We start from the raw sequence: 23,921 nt of genomic DNA, 5'->3' as shown, positions 1-23,921 counted from the left end.
TGCCATGGGCATTGACATTTTATGTCCATACAGTAAAATGGAAACAGACTCCCTTCTAGTCTGCTGTGGTCACTGGTGAAGGGGTACTGTGGAGACACAATAAGGCCTCCCCCTTTCTCCAGTAATATCACATTTATTACAAAAAGAAAAGGAGGACTTGTGGCACCTTAGAGACTAACAAATTTATTTGAGCATAAGCTTTCGTGAGCTACAGCTGTAGCTCACGAAAGCTTATGCTCAAATAAACTGGTTAGTCTCTAAGGTACCACAAGCACTCCTTTTCTTTTTGCGAATACAGACAAACACGGCTGCTACTCTGAAATCTGACATTTATTAGAGACTCATGGAGTGAAAGCCCACATGCAGGTCTAAGGTTGCATCTTCCATTTTGAGTGTAGCCAGGTATAGCTTCACAGCTATATGCTTTGCTGAGCTGATTTTGTGTACCTTCTTAAGGAACGTTACAGACCCCTGCAAAAGGCCAGATGGGACTGAAAACTATGATTTCATTCACATTTTTCAGCACATCACCACCTCTCATGGGATGAGTTTGGGAGCTCATTCCCTGCCTATTCCACAAATCTTCCAGGGTCCCTCAGATACACAGAGACAGGAGTTCCCATCCCGCTGCAGCATGACTTTACATACTAACTTTCTCAGACTGCATTGGTCTTAATACCATTTTTGAGTCCCCTTGCAGCTACTCAGTGACAGCCATGAAAGGGACTTTGGAGGAATTAATGCTGCACTAACTTCCAGTTAGATTTCTGTGCTGAAACCAAGTGTTGGAGGTGAACATATTGATGTACAGAGCAGCTGGTTTCTACCAACTGGGATTATATTTTAATTCATGATTTAGAGATAAATTATTACCCACCTGAGCCATCCTGTCCTCTGTTTCATTTTTAATGGATGCAGTTTTGTCCACTAATTTGACTGATTCCTTTCTTTTACACCAAAGTACACTTTTCAACACTAGAAGAAAATTGATCTCTTATTGAAAGAAAAGGAAAATTCCCAAAATTTCCTTTTCCACTAATTCATTTTCCTCAGCATTTCCCTCCCTTTTTACCTGCCTACTCACAGCATTCCCAAAATTAACAGTTGGATTAAACCAGGTAAACTAAGGTACTTCATATTTTAAATAGATTAGAACTCTGTTCCTTTGAAGTAATCAGAATGTTCCACTAGAATTATTTATTTAATTTCTTCAAATGAATTGAGCCCTCAGGAAAGATACTGGGTTCTCTCCTCGTGCTTTTTTTCTTTTTTAAAAACAGTTCTGGAAGCTGCAGTCCTCTCGTCATCGTAGATGTGCAGCAAAGTTTAGACGCTGTGCAGGCTTCCCCCAATACTGCCCTGCCAATGTACTCAACCTTGACCTGAAGGGACCACCTCTTGGGATGTAAGTCATTTGTAGCTTGTTAAAGTGGCAGATAAGCTACTTTTCTAGAACTGTAAAGTTTGTGCTGTATGAAAGGATAATGAATTTTCTAGCAGGAAAAAAGTATAAGCACATTTCTGTTGCGAGAAGGGCAGAGATGAGAGAGGTACTGCATATTATTAAGCTACTTGATCACATATGCCTTTTCAAAGGAGAGAGGAGACATTAGCAGCAAACAGAGGAACACTCATCTGCAAACATAAATATTTCAGGTTTCAGGTATGCTGGGAATGTCATTAATGTAAAAATTGACAACAAGGGTCTCCGAAGTCGGCAATGACCGTGGGAGGCACTCCAAAACAGAAGAAGGGGTTCTGGCAACAGGCACTGCAATAATAATAAACTCATTTGAAAGCCATGCAGGAGACAGGCAGAGAATCAGGACAAAGAAACTGTATGGTGACAACAGAGTTTGAGTTTAGAGGAAAAATGGACACTATGGTTGTGGGTTAAGTAAATTCGTGCCTGTGGCATGCCCTTTAACTAGGCCTGAAAGGAAGTGGTCAACAAATGCAAGAGCCACACTGTGAGGTGAAGAAGAAGAAAAATGCAACAGAAGCAATTTGTTTGATATCATTTAGATTTGGGATGGAGAAAGATTACTTGCCAACATGGTCAATGCATAGAGATTAGACAGTAGTAGCTTCTGCAATGTGCATGTTTCTCTCTCAGAGGCAATATTGCCCTGAAAGACTCATGAGGAGAATTGGAAAGGTCAGCAATTACAGGGCAAAGATTAGTAAATTCCTTATCAACTGCACAAGTCTGATGATTTGAGAGTTTTTGCTGATTCCATTTTATTAGAAAATCCTAGTTCTGATTGACTGACAAGAGGGGCCAAAATATTTAGCAAATTTATTGGGAAAAGCTTGAGATTGAAAAGCTGCAAAGCATTACTGACAAATGGTTAGGTACTCATGTGAAACTACTCCATCTGCCATATATGGATTTGGAATATAATTTTTAAGTAAGTGAAAACGGTTTGCCATTAGGATTAACAATTATTTATTTAATATTCATATTCTATGAGTAGCTGAAACCCCATTGCAAGTTACTGGTTTTATTTTATAAACTTTTAAGTAAACAAATAAGCACAATAAGAAATCCATTTGACACCACTAGTCTAGTTTTTAAATATGTGCGATACTTAGTGTGCTCTGTGCTTTAGTATAGTTTTGTAATGAAGTGTTAATAATGTTGGATCTCAGTACAGCACTCTGCTGTTAAATCCTTACTGAGGAGCACAGATCATATTTTCTTCATTAAAATTATTGCACAATAGTGTTTGAGGTACCCCTCTATTATTATCCCCACACACACACACTTCTCCATGCAATGAAGTCATACATTTTCACTAAAGGTTCAGCTCTCTTTTTGTTCCATAACAAAAGCCCCGGAGAATTTCTCCAGTCTGAGTCTCTAGACTGGAACCAATTGCCTACCCTTGGGTTTAGATATCTAACTTCCCTAGAAGCTCTGAGCACTAAAGAAAATATATTTTTAAAGTATGTCCTCATTTGTTGTAATGTTTTAAAACTGACCATGCCAATCAGTAGTAAAGAATAATCTCAAAATGTTAACCAGCCATTTGTAATCTTTTTATCAACTACAAAGAACGCATAAATAGATCCCAGGTTTCCTCCCTAGGGAAGGATAAGGGAGGTGTTTCAACTGATACCTACATGGCTGGGGAGCCTGGGATCACTCCACAACACATGGAGACTTCCAGACATGATTGCATTCACTGAATGATGTATGTTTTGCTTTACTAATATCCCATTCAAACAGAAGTAAACCAAGTATAAGAAACTTTGCAACATTCACACACAGTTGAAAAGTAATATAAGGGTTCTACTCCAAAGAAATACTGTATTATGCAGCCTCACTTGAGAAGTCCAGGATTGGTTTATCCTTCTGTCTGGGTATTTGGAAGACTTACATGGAAATTAATGATAATGGTCTTAGATGTCAGATGCCTGTATTGTGGACTGATTAATATCAAATGTGCGTAATCCAAGTAAAAGTTTGAGGAGGGAGATAACTAAGCAGAAGATCTGAAGAAGCAGATCTTTCCTTGGGAGCCTGTGAAAAGAAAGGACTTGTATCTAATATTTCAACATAAAAGAAGAAGCTGAGATGCAGACAGGATTGTTCTATAGAACAAAACTCTGTAGTAGTTCTCTAAAATAAATCATTCAAATAGAAGGGAAAATGAAGAAGAAAGATTTACTTTCTCAATAAGTAGTAAGTAACATGATTTTGTTTGGCATTGGAAGATATGAAAACACCCTTTAGGATAAAAATCTACAAATGAAAACTATGAATAGTAACGAACAGATGTTCTGAGATTGTTTGAATGCATGCCAATAAACTATGATTTGTTATTATTTACCATTCATACTGCTGTCTCACTGGTCACAGCACTGCACCAACAGAGGACAAGATGATGACTCCAGCTCCAAAGAGCTGATACTTATGGACAAATCAGAGCAAGAATATCATTGGGGTAACTGAAAGTAATGAGATCTAAGAGTGGCAATGCACATACATTAATATTAAGTTAATAATAAATAGCAATAAATAATAATAACAATAGATGCCCTATATTGATCACCATTGCTGACATATTGTAGAGAATTTAGAGAAAAGCCGTGCAATGTACTGAGGGGGCAGTAGAGTTCCTTAAGGCTTAGAAAGGCAGATCAGAATGAAGATAGATGTGTACCTTCCTTGGCTGAATGATAACTAAGGGTAGGCCTACACAGGAATAAAAATCCCACAGATGGCTTGGGTCAGCTAACTCAGGCTCACAGGGCTCATTTCAGGCCTGGACTGGAGCCCAAGCGCTGGGGCCCTGCAAAGGTGAAGGATCCCAGGGCTCAGGCTCTAGCCCAAACCCAAAACATCTACACAGCACTTTTTAGCCCCATATCCCAAACCCAAGCCAGCTGACCCAGGACAACCATGGCCAAACCACAGGGTTTTTATCCCCATGTAGATATACCCTAGGGAGACGATATGGTAACCATCTACAATTACAGCATCTGAAGAGTGTAGACCCCAAGAAGAGAAAGGAATTTTCTTGTAGAGTCCAAAGAGTTGAATCTAAGTGTAATAGAAAAAACAGTGCCTAGTGATGTGATCCCTTCTACCACTTGCAGATACAAGCAATCCACATTGAATTCAATAGGAATTAGTCATATGATATTGAAAGGGAATCTGGACCTTAGACTGTGAAACCGTCTTCAAAGAAAAGTGAATGAAGCCCCACAATTTCAGTTATTTTAAACTAGAATGCACAAAGCACTGGCAAAAATACAGTATGGAACAATTCTGCAGTGGGAAAGGGAAAGGATGGAATAACTGAGTAGGTTTTATTTTTTTTTCCCATTTCCCAGTGTATATGATCATCAAATTGAAAAAAAAAGTGAAAATGCACTTTGCATTGACAGATTTTTAACATGCTCTAACCTTTTTACCCTCTCTGCACAACAATCAATCTGCAAAATGGTCACACTACTGGCAGCAATGCTACCCGACATCTGCCATCTTTGTAAGATGCTGTCTTTGCAAATTAATCCCAGATGTTCCATACTCTTCTCCTAAATACTAGTTTGTGATTTGCTCTGATCTTGGGGCTCACTGACATAAGTGCATTAATTGTTTAATTGAATATATTCATAAAAGGATAAACCATATTGTTATTTCCATCATTAGGGACAATATTAAAATTACATTTTTAAAGCCAAAAATACAGAGAAAAATATATATTTGGAAAATGTAATTTCCCCCCACGTTTATATAACCAGACAGAAATGCCCATTTAGATAGCCAGATATGACAGAATATTGAGAAAGCATTTGAAAGCAAGCAGTGATGACTTGAAGATGTTTTTGAATCACACTCCCTACTTTCAAAATAAAAGTTCATATGTGCAGCTGTAAGAACCAGTCAGATCACCCCACTGAGTACACTATTAAGATTCTCAGACAAGGACAAGTTCATCAAGAGGAAATAAGATAATGAAGAAAGAATAAGCTTATCCACTGACTAATATAGATATGGACATTTCTGGCATTTGCCCATAAGTGATTAAAGGTTTCTTGGAAAGTTTTAGAGTAGAAAAATATGAAGAAAAACTCCATACAGAACCTTGAGTCTTGAGGAAAAAAATGTTTTATTTGCTACATGTGAATGACAGCCATTGCTGATCAGCTTAACCACATGTCTAAACAGAGGGGAATATGGGCCTTGAATTTAGAGAGTTCTCAAATCACAATGGGTGACATTCATCCTGGTGCACAAGACCCATGTAAGACTTCTGCACAGTTTAAATATTGCTGATTCTCTATACAGAAAGGGGCATGACAATGTGTCCATGGAGGTGGTTTCTACACTTCTGTATACTGCAGAGAGAACACTCTCTTGGAGCTGAATAGGTTGGCATGTCAGGGGCGATAGGAGGTGACCCTTGGGAAGGGCCAGTGAGTCCATGTTTTCTAAGATTAAATTACCCAAACCAACTGCACAGACAGTATTGGGGGTCAGAGGCTACTAATACATCCCATAGGTATAAAAAAAGATGAAGATTAAGAAATAAAAATAAACTCCATACAGGATCTGGATTCCAGAAGATAAAAATGATTTATTTGCTATATGTTTTACCTAACTCATATGTCCAAACAGAGGGAAACAGGGAAGGCTGGAGGAAGGGAAAGAAGGAGATCTGACACCCAGGGAATAAGGTGAAAAAGAATCTGAAAGATCAGGCAGATTGCTCACATCACTATCTATCTCAGGGAAGTTGATGTCCCTCCCTGAATGCATGAGGAAAAGGAAGCATTCAGGAAAGAAAATTTTAAAAAAAGCAAAAATATTCCGATAGGAGTACAGCATCAAGAGTGCATATGTTCCACATGTTTTTATTTCTCTTTAAAATTAGAAAACATATCTTTGCTTTTTGTATCCTGAAGGGCATTAAGTGTGCTATGATTCCATTTCTTGTTTCATAAAGAATTTCTTTTAAACTATGAACCTTGTGATAGGTAATTATATGCAGGAAGCAGAGCACATATGAATTTTATATTTATGGTCTACATTGAGGTCACAATTTACATTCCAAAAACTGCCTTCAGAAATACCAGTTAGTGTGTCATTTTTATTTTAATTGCATTTCCTCCCCTCTGGTACAGAATGATCAACTGAAAAGCAGAGCACATATTGTATGTAACATATTTAGAGTCTAACAATAAATGGTTACTAATCTTACAATGTTAGGTGCATTTGCAATGCTTGTAACAGAGAAAAGGTGAGGTGGCAGGAAGTAGTAGAGGACCCTTTTGACCAGGAAGAGAGAACAGGGTGAAAAATTTAGTACATGCTGTTCATAACAATTGCTCTTAATGAACAGCTCTTGCTTTCCCTAGGCAGACTGCAAGCTTTCCATATATTTATTTCAACCAAGAGGTTATCATTTTAAAAAGCAAGAAAAATATCCTATGGTAACATAATAGAAGCATGTCAGTTCTTTTTATAAGTAGAACTAATAGTAGTGTCTGATAGTATACAAAAAATTGGGTGTAGTTTCCCAAAACCCAAGCTAAGCACCCAGGATGAAAGTCATTGTTGTGCAATGGCTTTAAAATGTATCTGCTACTTAAATCCTATTTAAGCCCCAGTAGTTATAATGGGACTTAAGATGTGCATATGCCTTTTGCTGGCCCTCTATGCAGGGGTGGAATTCACCCAAACCCTATCTCTCTCCCTCTCATTTGATTTATTTATTGTTATTATTCTTCGTGTACATACATGTGTATGTGTGTGTGCGAAATTATTGAAAGTCCCCTGGAAACTCCATATAGTGGGCACTGCATGGGTAGTGATGGTAGAGGGTTCTTTACAGCTTCTAATCAATGTGGCTTACCTATGGCTTGGAAGAACCTGTTCTAGAGGTGAGAGGGTAGTTCAGTCTCTGAGGTCCCTTAGCTTCTTTGCAGAGACTGATGACATGATGACAAATTGTGGTGGATTTTTTTGTTAATGTGACCACCTGTTCTCTAAGAAACAGAGTGAAGCCAGCTATTTATGGTATTTCATGTAAATCACTGAACATTAGAGCTGGTTGGAAATTTCAAAATTTAAAATTGGCCAAAAACAAATTCCTATCTTATAATCACTCTGCTGGACTGCTACTAGATGCCCACAGCACAATCACTGATTTGATTAAGATATGTACAAATAACCTAGACTTTAAAAAGTTCCATAACTCAATAGTCCCCTGTGCCATTTATTCTGTTTCACACTTTCAGCATTATATTATAGAGCACAGATTGCTTCTTTGATGTTACACAGAAACTTGTCTGTTTGAACAGAGAGACAGATCCTCAGCTGGTGTAAGTCAGCTTAGCTCTATGACTTAAACAGAGCTTACTCCAACTGATGAACTGGCTCAAAGTGTCCAATACAAATTAGAGAAAGCCCTATACTTTACTAGATGCTAAGAGGATTTAATCAAATTAAGCATTTGCTTACTAGGGCTTGAAGAAGAGCTCTGTGCAGATCAAAAGCTTGTCTCTTTCACTCATAGAAAATTGGTCCAATATTACCTCACACACCTTGTCTCTTAACTGGGGAAAGCAGTTAGTCTTAGGCCATGTCTATACTATCCGCTGGATTGGTGGGTAGTGATCGATCTATCAGGGATCAATTTATTGCGTCTACTGTGGACACGATAAATTGATCCCCGATTGCTCTGCCGTCGACTCCAGAACTCCACCATGGCGAGACGCAGAGGCGGAGTCGATGTGGGAGCAGCGGCCGTCAATCCTGCGCCGCAAGGATGTGAAGTGATTCTAAATCGATCTAAGATACGCAACTTCTGCTACGAGAATAGCGTAGCTGAAGTCAATGTATCTTAGGTAGATTTCCCCCCCCCCATGCCGTTATGTGGCTGACCAAATCTACTGTTGTATTTACAGTAACAAGACTTTTTTTTCCAAATTATGTGGCAAGATTAGACTCTGGCTCTTAGTGTATTGTATGTAATGACAGCAAATACGCTTGGAATTGAGAGTGCATATGCCAAGATAAATGAGCTCTCAAGGATTTCAGTTAACATCGGCTATGAGGAAAAACTAGTTTATTTAGTTAATAATTGTAAAAGACTTCTGATTTCATGTGATTTACTTCCAAGTCAGAGATTTGCCTAAAGGAATCAATCATATCAACTGAGGAATCAAATCCTACCGTAAGCCTGAAAAGCACTATATAGGAGAACACTGCTAGTGTATTCCAATTGCTTATGCCACCAACATTAGAACAGGATCTATTGCTGAGTGCTGATGATTTGCTGACCACTCTGAAATGGAAACCTTCCCATCTTGTTCACTTCAGAATCTGACTCAGATAGCCCTGGAGTCCTCTTTCGAATGACTGAATCTTAATATTTAAGTATTAATGGACAGAAAGAGGGGAGGGGAAATCTGCATCCCCATGAGAATGTGAGAAGTTTGTTTGTTTGCGTTTAACTCAGTGGAGCAGCCATTCTGAAGCGGCAAATAGATTAAAAAAAAAACACACAAGCTAATCTCCTTAAAGTTAAAGGCTTGCAAAAGTCTGAAACAAAAATTACTCCAGCATTGTGGCTAGTGCAATACACTGTTGAAGGGCCAGGATGTTACATCAGATTAATTTAGGGCTTGTCTTCATGTACAGCACTAATGTGGTGCAGCTGCACTGGTGTAGCCGTGCCACCGTAGTGCTTTAGTGGAGATGCTACTACACCACGATAGAGCTTCCCCATCGGCATAGTTACTCCACCTCCCCGAGAGGCAGTAGTGATGTTGGCAGGAGAAGCTCTCCCATCAACAGTGCTGTCTTCACAGGGGGTTAGGTCAGTATAACTACATCACCTGGATTTTTCACACCCCCAAGTGACATAGTTATACCAGCATAGGTCTGTAGTGTAGACCTGGCTTTCATTTGTTCACATAAAAAATCCAGTTATATCTTGGATTGTAGTGATTAATCCTCTTCTTTGCAGTGAGTTTGTCTGCTTTAAGGTATGTATGGAACCATTCTTAACTGCTTCCCTTCTGGTAGTCCTCCAACTGCTATCCCACGTACCTTTGCTTCATGCCTGGATCTGCCTGTTTGTGTACCTGTATGCCCTCCACTGCTCCAAGAACATCTTTACCAGATGTCCATTTAAATGCTAGAGAAAAGGTGGATGAGGTAATATGATTTAATGGACCAACTTCAGCTGGTGAGAGACATTTTAGAACTACATCATTCTTCATAAGTTGGTCCAATAAGAGGTATCATACCCAGCTTGTCTCTAATATCCTAGGACCAACATGGCTACAACAACACTGCTAATGTTTAAATACAGGCATGCAGCTATGTGTGCCCCTTTCTAATATCAGGTAGTGGTGAATTTCTCAGTTCAGGGCAACTACATCCGTTTCCTCTCTCTACAGTCCAGCAAGGGTACCCAATCTTAAACTTCCAGCCTCCCCAGCTGTCACTTCTCTTGGGTGGAGATCTTCCTCTTTCTCCCTTCTGACCAGGGTGTTTCCAGGATGCACGGCTCCCTATCTACACTGAATTCCTCAGCAGAGTCAGACTGACTAAGTAGGCCCGCTTTACTTTTCTCCTCAGATGGCTAACAGTGTAGTTTCCAGCATCTGTAAGTTACCACACAGCTCTTTTGTAAGAAGCACATTTTTCTGAAGGTGAAAGCATTAGAGAAACATTATAGACCTACAAGCATGTTAATAAGCCTAGCAGAGATCATCCTAGCTCCAAAAAGGGGCCTGGCAGTTGAACAGTTTCAGACCTCACCAAGGGGGTTTCCTATCGTTACAAGTTCAGAACGCCTTTTGCTCAGGACAAGAAGCCTCATGAATCTGAATCCCTCCTTTTCCAGTTTGAGTCTTTGAAGAGATTGTTAGTAGGTAATTAGCCAGACAATGGGTTTTTCATCAAGCTTCAAAGGGATGGATCCAGAGATGGGGGTAATTTTCATTCCCCTCCTCCCAACTAGCTCCTAGGAATCCCACTTAATTTTGTTAGTCTAGCACATTTTGTTGCAAAAGGGTCCCTTGATACCTTGAAGAGTTCCCAGGGTTTATATTAACCATGTCTCCTCCTTAAAGGAGTTAACATACCATTTCATAATACATACCTAAATACATTAATACAATGCACTCCTAAGATGCTTACATTTAATTCAATAAGGTTTAACTTAATTCAGTAAGGATATTGCTGGAAATGGCCATATCTGTCAGTGGTTTCACACATGCACAGTCACATACCCACTAGAGCAGCCATACCCACCATGATTCATGTGGACCCCTGTTGAGCTCCAGAGCTTGACTGCCCCCTTTGGAGAGCTGCATGTCCAGTCCCATCTGGACAAGAGTCACCAGAATGCAGATATCTACAAGAAACTGTCAGAGCAAATGAAGGTGAGGGAGCACTCCCAGTGCCGAGTCAAAGCGAAGGAGCAAGAGTACCTGAAGGCAAGGGACAAGAGCAGTAAGGCTCTGGTAATGCTCCCACTACCCGCCCATAAAATGAACTTCTGGATCACATTTTTGCAAACAATGATATAGTAGATAGTTTTCCATAAAGCACTCAGGACAACAGAACAAGCACGCATAATACCATGTATAGCATGGGGTCTGACCAAGAGATTTTTCTGAGCAGCCAAGAACTGTAGAACCTGGAAGGTTCGGAGATTACACAAGAACCACATTCAGACAGCCAGACGGAAACTGCTGTGGAGGAAAGCTATACCAACAGCCAGCCTGAAAATGATGCAGAAGGGAGTGCTACCATTAAGTAGTACTGCATTACATTACAACTGTTTAGGATTTTCCAGCTACTGTACCAGCTGTCTGTCCCCATGTTGGGTGAAGCTAGAAGCCTCTCTTCACCTCTTTGGCTTTTAACACCACCTTTAGTGTGCTCAAAATGGAATCAGTGCCAGGAACTGATAACTATAGTCTGTTTCCCTGAAATATCAAATCCCACAACCACTGGCCACATGTGTGGCTCCCATACCCACTTTCCGCAAGATGCTTTCTACTAATTTTCTCTCCTGATCTACTGCAGTCACCAAGGAAGTATATGTGGGAATAGCACAATCTTGTACGGACAAAATCAGGAAAGCCAAGGCAAGGAATGAGTTACAGCTGGCAAGAAATGTTAGAGACAACAAGAAGGGATTCTACAAATATATCAGACAAAAAAGAAAGATCAGGGATGGTGTGTGTCTGCTGCTCAATGGAGAAGACAAGCTGGTAATGGAAGATAAGAAGGTGGAGTTGCTCAGTGCCTACTTTAGTCATCTGATCACATGTTTTTTGTGTGAAGAATGAAGCAGTGAAGTGATCAAAGACAAGGAAGAGGAATAGATGCAGATCAGGATAAGTAAACATGTCAGATCTTCTGACTAATTTGAATTAATTCAAGTCAGCAACTAGAGCATAGTATAAAACATTCAATTTGAAAATATCTGGAAGATAAAGGGGTGATCACTAGAATGGATTTACTAAGAACAATTCATGCCAAACCAACTTGATTTCCTTCTTTGAGAAGGTAACTTTTTTGGTGGGTAGGGGGAATGTGGCGGACATAATATTCCTGGACTTTAGCAAGGCTTTTGATACAGTCCCACATGACATTCTCATAAGTAAGCGGAAGAAAAGCAGCTTCAGTAGAACTACCATTAAGTGGATACATAGTTGGTTAAATCACTGCAAATAAAAACTAACTATTAATGGAATGATGTCAGATTGGAGGTAGGTCTCAAGTGGAGTTAAACAGTAATCTGTTCTGGGTCTGATGTTTAACATCTTTATTAATGACCTGGATCTAGGAAGAGCACATACTGATCAAATCTGCAGATGACAAAGCTGGGGGAGGTGTCGCAAACCCTTTGAATGAGAGCTAAAATTAAAAAAAATCTTGATAAATTGGAGCACTGGGCTATAAACAAAAAAATGAAATTCAAACAAACACATGTAAGGTGCTACACTCAGGGAAGAAAAGCCAAATGCATAAATACAGACTCAGGGATAACTGGCTTGGCAGCAGCACTGCTGAGAATGATCTGGGAGTTGTGGTGGATCACAACCTCAACACAAGTCAACAATGCAATACTGTTGCAAAAAAAGCAAATGCAATTTTGGGTTGCATTAACAGAGGCATAGCATGCAAGTCACAGGAGATGATAGTACCACTCTACTCAGCACTAGTTAGGCCAATTTTGGTCACCGCTGTATAGAAAGGATGTAGAGAAACTGGAAAGGATCCAAAGGTGAGCAAGAAACATGATCAAAGGGATGGAATGTAAGCCATATGAGTAAAGGCTGAAGGAAATGAGTATGTTTAGTTTGGAAAAGTGGAGATTAAGCGGGGACATGATAGCAGTCTTCAAATACTTGAAAGGCTGCCATAAAAAGATGGAGAAAATTGTTCTCTTGACACAGAGGGCAGGACAAGAGGCAATGGGTTCAAACTATAGCATAGCAGTTTTAGATGAAATGGCAGGAAAAACTTCTTAGTTGTAAGAACAGTAGGACAATGTAACAGACTGTCTTGAGGAGACATAGAAGCTCCTTCACTGGAGGTTTTCAAAACAAGGCTGGGTGGCCATCTGTCTACTATGGCTTAGCCACAACAAGTCCTCCATCTTGGCAGGGGGTTAGACTAGATGACCCTTATGGTCCCTTCTAACCCTATGGTTCTATGATTCTATTTAAGGCAAAGATAATGGTTTATTGTGGCACACACATTGCAAGGCAATGCAGCCTTGGAGTCATCAACATTTTTAATCCAAATGTATCTAGAAACAGGGTCCAAATTTCTTCAAATTCATACAATTACTCTATTCTTTCTTTGGCTGCTAACTCAGACAGGTATGAACACCAATGTTCTACTCTGGGCATAAGCCTGCTCTTCCATTGTTGCAAAATCAATCACTTGGTGATCATTGCAGCCCTCAAGAACCAAAATCTTTGGGACAGAGCTAACCCCACTTTAGCAGGTAAATAACCCAGGATATACTTTCTGGGCTATCAAGTAGTGTAATTTGTCAGTCCAAAATCACATTTCAGTCATTTCCTTGGTTACAGTATATTCATTACCCACAACTACCCTGGCCTCAAAGTAGGAGCATCCCTGGCCGTTTCCCTGACCACTTGTGGCCTGTTGCCAGAGGCACCCTCTCCAGTTGTCCATAATTTTCAGAAAGTCTCTCCATCTTCTCTTTCATATCCATCAGCAGGGCTCCCTCACACACAGATGTTGTGCAAAGCACAGCCAGCACCTATCCCACAAAGGCACTTAATCATAAAAATGGCTGTGAAAAATGTGCCATGGACCATGAAATCAGATCTCCCCCATGAAAACTATCTAGTGTAGGGGAAGGGAAGGGACAGGACTGGGGGAGCCCCTTGGGATGGACAGGGCTTCCTCTTCCCCTGCACGGCTGCTCGGGGGAGAAGATCAGACCCACCTCCAGGTATCTCCCTCAGCTTCAGGAAGCTCCTCAGCTGCTGTCCTCAGAGCCCAGCTCTGAAGGCAGTGCAGAAATGAGGGTGGCAATCCTGCACCCCTCCCACCCCCCCGACAATCCCCTTTTAGGTTGGGACCCCCACAGTTGCAACAATGAAATTTCAGATGTAACATCCGAAACTGTGAAATTGACTATTTTAAAAATCTTATGACCATGAAATTGACCAAAATGGACCCTGAATTTGTTAGGGCCCTAGCTGGAAGGGACTTTGATTAATCATCTAGTCCATCCCCCCCAGGCTGAGACAGGACTAAGTAAACCTAGACCATCCCCGACAGAAGTTTGTCTAATCTGTTCTTTAAAAAGCTCCAACTGCAGGGATTCCATAATGTCACAGGGTCACTCACCACACTGGTGCCTCCTTCTGGGCATTTCAGGAATTAGCTCAGGCCCAGTGGGTGCACCCTTGGGTGGTGGGGGCTCTCCTATTCTCACCTCTGACTGCAGACCGGTTACAGCTCCTTTCTCTCCGCCTCTGCATCGTGGCACAGCCTTCTGGCCATGTCACCATCTGGTTTCCCCCCCCCCACTTCTGGGGGGCTCCTTCAACAAGAGTCCAGCTACTCCTCACAGTGGCTTGGTAGTCCACAGCCGGGCTTCTCCTTCAACAGCTAGTGGGGAGGGTCAGGCCCACCCACGACTCAGGGCTGCAGGCGAGGACCCTGCAAACAGCAGCTTCCTGCTGCCTCTTCCTTTCAGCTCACTGTCTATTCCCTGGGCCACTTCCCCATAGCCTCAGTTCCTTCTGCTCCTGCCTCTGGCTCCAGCTCCTTTATTCCCTTCCCAGGACCTCGAGCCTATAAGTCTTGGCAGCCCACCAGGAGCTTTCCCGGTCCCTGCTAGCACCTACCCTTCCCCAGGTGCCTGACCCTTTGTAGCTCTCTAGGAAGCCAGTCTTGTCCCTAGGGCTCCCTGCAGTAGCCTAACTCCCTCTGGTCTGCAGCTTCCTTTTATATGGCTGGCTGGGCCCTGACTGGCTGGTCCAGCCACCGCCCTAATTGACTGTTTCCCCTGCAGCCAATCCTTTGCCTGCCTGCTGCTCAGCCTCCCTAGGCAGGTTTTAACCCTCTCAGGGCCAGTGCGGGGCAGACACCCCGTCACACATAACCTCCCTTGGAAACCTATTCCAGAACTTAACTGCCCTATTTTTTTACTGATATCTAACCTAAATATCCCTTGATGAAGACTGATCACAGTTCTCTTTATCACAGCCCTGTACATGTTTGAAGACTGGTATCAGGTACCCCTTGAGTCTTCTTTTCTCAAGACTAAACATACCCAGTTTTTTAACCTTTCCTGATAGGTCAGGTTTTCTAAACCTTTTATCATGTTTGTTGCTTTCCAGTACCTACCATTTCTCTGCGTTTGTTAAAGTCAGCTTTTTTGAAGTCCATTGTCCTTATTCTGGTGCTCTCACGCCTTCCTTTCCATACGGTCATGACATCTATCATTTCATGATCACTTTCACCAAAAATTGCCTTCCACTTCCAGGTTCATTACCAGTTCCTCCCTGTTGGTCAGAAACAAGTCTAAAATAGATGTTCTCCTGGGGTATTTCCTCCACTTTCTGAAACAAAACATTTTTCTCTAATACCTCCCAAGAACCTATTAGATATTGTGTGTTTTGCCATATTACTTTTCAAACATGTCTGGGTAGTTATTGTCCCCCATTACTACCAGGTCTTGTGTTTTGGATATTTCTATTATTTGTTCCAGAAATGCCTCATTCACCTCCTCTTCCTGATCTGGTGGTCTATAGTAGACCCCAACATAATTTCACCCCATCTTTACCCCTTTAATTTTTACCCAGATATTTGCAACTGATCTGCCTCTGACCACCTTCTTGACCATAGAACAAGTGTATATGTTTCTGATGCATAATGCAATATCTTCTTCCTTTTTGTCCTGTCTGTCCTTTCTGAACCCTCTATACCCCTCTGTTACAATATTCTAGTCTTGAGATTTATCCCAGCAAGTCTCTATGATGCTAATGATGTCATAATTTAGCTTATGTATTAATACTTCCATTTATTCCTGTTTATTCCCAATACTCCTTGTATTTGTGCATAGATAGCTAAGATGTTGAGCAAATTCCCCTACTGATTACTTTCTTGTTGCTCCCATAACCCTACTGTAATTTTCCATGTCCCTCCCAATATCTAGCCCTCAATGCTTACCTGTGGGCTTTTGTCACATGCCCCCAATGAGGACTAGTTTAAAGCTCTCCTCATTAGGTTGGTGACTTGGTGTGCAAAAATACATTTCCCCTTCTTGGTCAGGTGGACCCCATTTCTTCCCAGCAGACCTGCTTTCTGGAACAGCATCTCATGATTGAGGAGCCTGAAGCCTCCCATTGACACCATCTGCACAGCCATGCGTTCATCTCCAGGATGCGCATGTCCCTTCCTGGGCCCTTACCATCAACTGGGAGGATGGACAAGAACAAAACTTGCATCCCCAACTTCTTTGTCCTTGCTTCCAGAGCTCTGTAGTCACTGCTGATCTGCTCAGGGTCATATCTGGCAGTATCATCAGTGACTACTTGGATGAGCAGCATGGGTAGTAGTCCGAAGGATGGATGAGCCCCAACGACATTTCCCTAATATCTCAGATGCAGGCTCCAGATAGGCAACACACCTTGTGGGGTGTTATGTCAGATCAACAGATGGATGCCTCCACCCCCCTCAGAAAGGAGTCCCCAACAATTAGCACCTTACGCTCCTTTTTCTTGGGTGTAGTAGCCATAAGCCTCCCAGCTTTGGGGGCAGGTGTCTCCTCCTCCTTTTCAGCCATTGGGGTCAGCTCCTCATCTCTGGTTGCCAGTTCAGTATACTGGTTCTTCACGTCAAAGGACAGGGGACGAGGGTGCTGGATGGAGCTCTGTCTACTGCCGGAGATGGTCAGCAGCCAGCTTCTTCCCATAGAGCAGCCAGTTCTCTTTCCTCCTCTGGTGCTCATCTGGTAATCATCTATAGTCAGCTAACATCCTCCATCCCATATGTTTCCAGGTGTGTCCTACTGAAGTCCTCTCACTTCCAGGTGCTACACAGACAAGCCACCAACTCTTGCAGATCTCTTACTTGCTTCCTGAAGGACCCCATGAACAGACACCTTTCCCACCAGGTGGTTCCCTGTGCCTGATGATGAGAAGTATCCAACTTTCTCATTTACCAATTATTATTATTACTAGCTATGATTTATGTCACCATAGTGCCTAGGAGCCCAAATCAGGAATTGGGACCCCATTGTCCTAGGCACTGTAAAAACACAAAATAAAATGACTGTCCCTCCCCAGAGAGCTTACAGTCTAAGTATAAGACAACAGACAGATTCCTGACAAAGAAGTACAAGGATACAATAAGGCAATACAGGTCAGCATGATAAGCAGTGGTCCCAGCACACCAGCAGAATAACCACTTGTATGTTTTTGTAGGAACCTCCACCCCACCTATCCTTCATTCTTCCAAACACACACTTCACTGCCATTTTGCAGCTACTATGTTCTTTTGTCCAAGTATTCAATAAAAGCTTCCATAAGACAGGGAAGCAGAGGTTAATCTTCATCTTCCAGGGTGACAGGAGGAATCACAACACCATTAATTTCCCTGGTGGTCTGGGAAGCAAATGTTCCCTTGCTCATTCCAGAGAACAGGCCTGAGTTTCTAAAACTCCTGGCCTCATGGACCTTTCCAGACCACCCCACATTTATGTTGGTGAACCTGCCATGATGATCAACCAGGTCTTGCAGCACCATGGAGAAGTACACTTCCTGTTAAAAAAGGCTTTGACCTGGTGTGGTGGTCCTAGAAGAGCTACATGAGTCACATCAGTAGCCCATTTACTGTTTGGAAACCTCATCTGTGCAAAGCTGTCAATAACCTCCTATGCACTGCCAAGCTTTATGACACAACACAGCAGCATTCTCTGAATACCATTGCAAACCTCCATAACAATGGTCCTGACAATTGATCTACCAACCCCAAATTGATTAGCTACTTACTGACTGATAGCAATTGGGGTAGCAAACTTCCAGCTGGTGAAGGCCAAATGCAGACTCTCATGTTGAGTGTAACTTTGCAGCTCTAGGATAATCTCAGCACAGAACTCTAAGAAAGTAGCCTTCCAAGTCCTGGGTTTAAGTAGCCACTGATGGACACCCCAGTTCTGCCTCACTAGGCTTCACACCGGTCTCAGCTAGATGACCAAGCGCAGAATCAGCACTCCACCAAGAGAAGCAGCTCCAGATAAATGCCCTGCAGAAGTAACTGCTCTATTTCATCCTCCTGCTACCTGCTCTGTCTCTAGTAGTATCGCCAAGGCGTTCAAAGCCCTCCAAAGCCACTGACCCAAATGCATCCAGCTGCATGACTGCCAACACATGTGTATAATCCTGTTCCTATTAATGACTGTCATGATTATTGTGCTCAGCAGCGTCTTCTTCATGCTGCCTCAGAGCAGTATGAAAATGGCTCTGGCAAAATACAGATGAATGATGGGTTACCAGGAGAGGAAACATGGGAGTTTATTAATTTAACCCCAAGTCCCAGAATTACTGTAGGGGTTCCTGTAGTCATCCCATAATGCATATTGAAAAATTCCCAGAAAGCATACAGCTAAGTGGCAGAACATTGCACAATGGAATATTTCCCCAGAATGCTGCAGAATTAATTGGAAGAAGTGCAGAGGTGTGTGGGTATAATTATTAACATGGGAAGTACATTAGGCCAGGTCTACACTATACATTTATATCAGTATAACTACATCACTCAAGAGCATGAAAAATCCACGCCCCTGAGCGACAAAGTTACAGCAGCCGAGTCCCTGATGTAGACAGCACTACATTGATAGGAGGGCTTCTCCCATTACATAGCTACTGCTTCTCAGGGAGGTGGATTAACTACACTGATGGGAGATGCTCTCTTGTCAGCATAGTAGCGTCTTCACTAAAACACTGCAGGGGTGCAGTTACACTGGTGCAGCTTCAGTGCGCACATGAAGACAAGCCCTTAAACTGGCTATCCATCAAAGCTGTGTGGATGCACTTGTGTTTGATATAGTTAATGTGGTGCATTTCGAATGAATAAACTAATCTGATTCAAAATTGCTGTGTACCTATGCCTTAAGAGTGTCAAATTCCCTCTAATTGCTGGTTCACATACAGGATAACAGCCTACTGTTGCTACCAGCTAATAAACATGCTCCTTTAACTCAAGTGGTAGAGGCCCGTGTTTTGGGGCTGCCTGTCCAGGGGCATATCTAACTTGACAGACTTGGCAGAGAGATGGGAGAGAAAGGGGTTGTGACAATTACCATAAATATCATAATTACATGTAAAAAACCATAAAAGTAGTTTTGGGGAGGCAATTCCAGAGATCCTTTCTCAGTGCCGCCGATCATAGAGAAGCCTACAAAAGGAGCTAAGGAAGGAATGACTAGGAAGTTTTGTGTGGGGATTTTTGTCCTTAATTGTTCTGATGGGGAAGAAGTATGCGTTTCTCCTCATTCCTCAAAAGAGCAAGCTTCAAACATGTGGACAATTCCAGAGGATTCCTGGGAAACCAGGGCACTGAGTTCCCCCATGCTGATTTTCTGTCCCCAAGAAGCCCCTCCCCCTATTACGAGCACCATGGCTCCAAGGGCATTCACAGGGCATTCACAGCCAGCAAGTCTCCCTGGGATGCCATTGTCTTCTGTTTAGGACCCCCCACCTATTGACAAAAGGAAACTATCAAAAGATAATGTAGCCAGAACTGCTAAATTAGGAACAACGAGTGTGTCTGATGATACAGGAGGAACCCTGCTGAATGTCTTTCACCCAAACCTAAATTAATTCCCTTCTAGTATTAGAGTTGCTATAGAGTCTGTTTTTCAATATTTCACATATTTGGCTTAGCCAGAAGCTGCAAATATTGAACAACTGAGGAGTACGATAGATCTTAAACATTTTCTGACTAAAGAGTTTCAACGAAGTCTGGAGAAACTTTTAGATGCTTTTAGATGTATTTTAGATGCTTTAATGAACCAAACATGCGAAGTTCACCCATCGCTAATCATTGATAGGGTGTCAAAGATCATCGAAAGGAATTCCCACTGTAAGAAAAGGCTGTCTGAATATAACTAGCTATAATATTTTGGATGCAAATGGATGTATTTTTGGCAAGGAGCCCTCTCTCAACATTTATAAGGGAGAGGGGCCTACATTATAGGTTATTTTGGCTCCACAGCTGATTTGGACACAAAATTAAAGTTCTTCTGTAACGCATATGAAACCATGTGCATTGTCTCTTTGGAGGAATGAAAAACATTTCTAATGTGATGTATAAGTGAATCAGAACATTTCTTATAAATATCAGCAGTAATGCTATCGAAACATGGACAAAAAAATAACGGAACCAGTATTTAATAGCTCCCTTAGTCTCACTTAACGCTAATTGACTGTTTGGAGGAAACTGGTCATGTGGAAATTACTCTGGCAAATTAAATGCATCCAAAAATGTTTGCTTAAGTGAATCTGAGGGCAAGCCATCCATCTTAAACAGAAGTTTAGAGACACCCCCAAATTGTGCATGCTGTGTGTCAGTTTAGTAAAGGAAGGCTTCTTAACATCTCACATCAGCAATATTCTATACATTCACTACATGCTTTGTCAGATTTCAGTAACTGGGCCATAAGGTGACCCCCCCCCCTTTTTCCTTTATTGATCTAATGAGCAAAGAAATCCAGTAGTAGAAGCTGCAACTTGGAAGTTTTTTGTGGAGCTAAAGCTTTTTTTACATTGAATTAGGAGTAAATCTCTATTATTCAATTAACATCCCCAAACAAAAGATTCACATGTCAGCATTTGTGATATTTTCCTCAATAATAATGGTAATATTGCACACTGTACTTACTAATATACTTCCCACCTTTCATTCAAGGATTTTTTGAACTTTACAAATGATTTTACTCAACTTTTCCAAGATTAGTGTGAGGAACTTGATATTCATTTTTACAGAATGGGTAAACTGATAAGAGCTTACCCACATTCACTTTTTATCCATGGATCTCAAAGTGTTCTGCTAAGGCCGGTAAGTATTATTGTGACAAAGTATGATTGTACAAAGAGAGAAAATGAGGTGCCCATGTCACATACTAAATGATGTGCCCATGTCACACACTTAGGGGATATGGGAACAGATGAAACCCAAGTGTCCTGAGCCCTAGATCTATGCTTTCACCATTGGATGACAGCAGTCCGTAAATTGTTGCCTCTTCCATTGCAGTCAGAGGTGGGTTGCATTTGTTTATGCCCAGGCTCAATTTGGCTACCGCCAGGGAAGATGAGGTTCAAAAGAGGGACAGACATGCTTTATCTTATCCTCTCCTGTAAGTTCATCCCATAAGTTCATCCTTAAGGAGGCTGTGTTGGTGAGTATCTGAGTGTCTGTTGTGGGGACAGTTTGACCGTGTGCTTGATTGGTGGTTTGAAAAGTGTGACTAGGGAGTGCTTTGTTCCAGGTGAGCCTTGAGTGGAACTGACTGTATAAAAGCCAGTCAGCCAGTCAGCTGCGAACCAGCTGAGCAGCGAACAGCAGAGCGGCTAACAGAGGGAGTTTGCCTGGGAGTTTGCCCAGGGAGAGCCCACTGAGGATTACATCTTGCCGGTTTCTCTGAGTAGTTACTACAACTCCTGAGTGAGCTCGTAGAAGGAAGGTAATATGGATGGGGGGTGTTCAGCTGTTGTGACCTGCACTGGATGTGCCATGTTTGTCTTTCTTCCAGAGGACAGAAGCGACTTTGTCTATACAAAGTGCAAGCTGGTCTCCATATTGGAAGAGAAGGTTCAAGATCTGGAGCAACAGGTATCGACCCTGCATTGCATAAGAGAAACTGAAGATTTCCTGGACAGACGTCAGGATATGCTTCTACGGGCACAATGTTCTGAAGATTCAGAGCAGGCTGCGCAGCGGGGACAGGAGGACGGTGAAGAAATTTGGCAGCATGTGACCTCCAGAAGAAGAAAGGGGGGCGTCCATGTACCAGCAATTCAGATACAGGTAAGTAACCATTTTCATGTTCTCTCCACAGGTACTAATGCGGAGAGTGGACTAGATGATACATCTGAGGGAAGGGAACAGAAGGAGACTCCGCCAATTGGAAGGCATGAGATGCACTGTCCTAGGGTTGGGGGTTCCACGACCACCGCTCCCAAGAGAAGGAGGCGGGTGGTGGTGGTCGGGGACTCTCTCCTCAGGGGGACTGAGTCATCTATCTGCCACCCCAACCAGGAAAACCGAGAAGTCTGCTGCTTGCCAGGAGCTAGGATTCACGATGTGACGGAGAGACTGCCGAGACTCACCAAGCCCTTGGATCGCTACCCCTTCCTGCTTCTCCATGTGGGCACCAATAATACTGCCAAGAATGACCTTGAGCGGATCACTGCGGACTACATGGCTCTGGGAAGAAGGATAAAGGAGTTTGAGGTGCAAGTGGTCTTCTCATCCATCCTCCCCGTGGAAGGAAAAGGCCTGGGCAGAGACTGTCGAATCGTGGAAGTCAACGAATGGCTACGCAGGTGGTGTCGGAGAGAAGGCTTTGGATTCTTTGACCATGGGATGGTGTTCCAAGAAGGAGGCATGCTAGGCAGAGACGGGCTCCACCTAACGAAGAGAGGGAAGAGCATCTTCACAAGCAGGCTGGCTAACCTAGTAAGGAGGGCTTTTGTCATAAATATAAAGGGAAGGGTAAACCCCTTTGAAATGCCTCCTGGCCAGGGGAAAGCTCCTCTCACCTGTAAAGGGTTAAGAAGCTAAAGGTAACCTCGCTGGCACCTGACCAAAATGACCAATGAGGAGACAAGATACTTTCAAAAGCTGGGAGGAGGGAGAGAAACAAAGGGTCTGTGTCTGTCTGTATGCTGGTCTTTACCGGGGATAGACCAGGAATGGAGTCTTAGAACTTTTAGTAAGTAATCTAGCTACGTATGTGTTAGATTATGATTTCTTTAAATGGCTGAGAAAAGAATTGTGCTGAATAGAATAACTATTTCTGTCTGTGTATCTTTTTTGTAACTTAAGATTTTGCCTAGAGGGGTTCTCTATGTTTTTGAATCTAATTACCCTGTAAGATATCTACCAGCCTGATTTTACAGGGGGGATTTCTTTATTTCTATTTACTTCTATTTTTTATTAAAAGTCTTCTTGTAAAAAACTGAATGCTTTTTCATTGTTCTCAGATCCAAGGGTTTGGGTCTGTGGTCACCTATGCAAATTGGTGAGGCTTTTTATCCAACATTTCCCAGGAAAGGGGGGGTGCAAGCGTTGGGAGGATTGTTCATTGTTCTTAAGATCCAAGGGTCTGGGTCTGTAGTCACCTAGGCAAATTGGTGAGGCTTTTTACCAAACCTTGTCCAGGAAGTGGGGTGGGAAGTATTTTGCGGGGAAGGACGCGTCCAAACAGCTCTTCCCCAGTAACCAGTATTAGTTTGGTGGTGGTAGCGGCCAGTCCAAGGACAACGGGTGGAATATTTTGTACCTTGGGGAAGTTTTGACCTAAGCTGGTAAAGATAAGCTTAGGAGGTTTTTCATGCAGGTCCCCACATCTGTACCCTAGAGTTCAGAGTGGGGGAGGAACCTTGACAGCTTTAAACTAGGTTCACCGGGGGAAGCAGACCAAAACCCTGAGGTAAGTGGGGAAGTGGGATACCAGGAGGAAGCACAAGCAGGAGCGCGCAAGAGAGCAGGGTCCTGCCTCATACGGAGAAAGAGGGACGATCAGCGAGTTATCTCAAGTGCCTATACACAAATGCAAGAAACCTGGGAAACAAGCAGGGAGAACTGGAAGTCCTGGCACAGTCAAGGAATTATGATGTGATTGGAATAACAGAGACTTGGTGGGATAACTCACATGACTGGA

This window comes from Lepidochelys kempii, chromosome 1 (assembly GCF_965140265.1).
Source record: "Lepidochelys kempii isolate rLepKem1 chromosome 1, rLepKem1.hap2, whole genome shotgun sequence".
NCBI lineage: Eukaryota > Metazoa > Chordata > Testudines > Cheloniidae > Lepidochelys > Lepidochelys kempii.
This window is presented reverse-complemented; position numbering follows the sequence as displayed.